General features: G+C 65.2%; 1 protein-coding gene across 7 annotated transcripts in view; it reads left to right on the forward strand.

The window, feature by feature from the left end:
- UBE2F (ubiquitin conjugating enzyme E2 F (putative)) overlaps window positions 1-941 on the forward strand; it is a 45837-nt gene that overhangs the window by 41012 nt on the left and 3884 nt on the right. The window lies entirely within an intron of this gene.

Genomic DNA, 941 nt, shown 5'->3' on the forward strand with positions numbered 1-941 from the left:
GCGTTCGGGGGCGGGGCGTCCGGGGGGAGAGCAGGTACTTGATTTAGAATTGGAAGCAGTTGGAAGCAGTCGCCCCGCAGAGCCTCGGTGTGTGTGCCGCGCTGTCGAGCCCTCGCAGGCGTGCTCCCGGGCCCCCACCTTCCCTGGAGGCTCCATACTGTAGCCCCTCTCGTCACTGTTGCTGACAAGGAGCGCCGCACTCAGCGCTGCGGTTGGTGGCGGCCCCTGTGGACTGCACCTTGTCGAGGAAAGGCAGTGGCACTGAGAGGGAGCGCTCTTAGCCCTGGAGCGGGTGTTACGCGGCGTCTAGCGTGTGAGATGAGGGGCAGTACGATGGGCCCGAAATCCTTCTGGCAGTGATGCCTCCGCACGGACTCAGACGTGCCCCACCCCACCCGCGTCCCATGCCGGTTGTCGGTCACGGTTATGGAACTTCCTGCTTATTTCGTATTCGTTACTTATCCCAAGCTTGACTGGTGGCCACTCGAGTGCCCAGCGAGGTGCCCAGTGCTCAGGGGATCGGGGGACAGATACCCCCCCCCCACCCTGTGGGCCGCACATTCCCATGGGAAGGGGCAGAGCATAGACGAGCAGAGAGAACGGAAGGGGGCGGGGCCCGGGGAGTGTGGGGCGGGCGAGGGGTGTTGCTGTTCCGTGTGGGTGCTCAGGGAGGCCTTTCTGGTAGGGTGCGACTGGAGAGCTGCTTGACCAGTGGCTCTCGGAGGAGAGGGTTCCAGAGAGTGACAGCAGCCAGTGCCAAGGCCCCAAGGCAGGAAGGTGCTCAGGGTGCTCAGAGGGGAGCTGGGGCCCCGCGTTAGAGCGGGTTACGGGGTGGGGCAGCGGCCCCGAGTGGCCCTCCCAGATGCACTTGTTCTGACGGCTCGAGAGAGGGTCCCTTGTCACCCTGGTCTACTGCTGAGGAGGCGGGGCCACCTGGGTGG

Source organism: Pteropus alecto, unplaced genomic scaffold (assembly GCF_000325575.1).
Source record: "Pteropus alecto unplaced genomic scaffold, ASM32557v1 scaffold143, whole genome shotgun sequence".
Classification (NCBI taxonomy): Eukaryota; Metazoa; Chordata; class Mammalia; order Chiroptera; family Pteropodidae; genus Pteropus; species Pteropus alecto.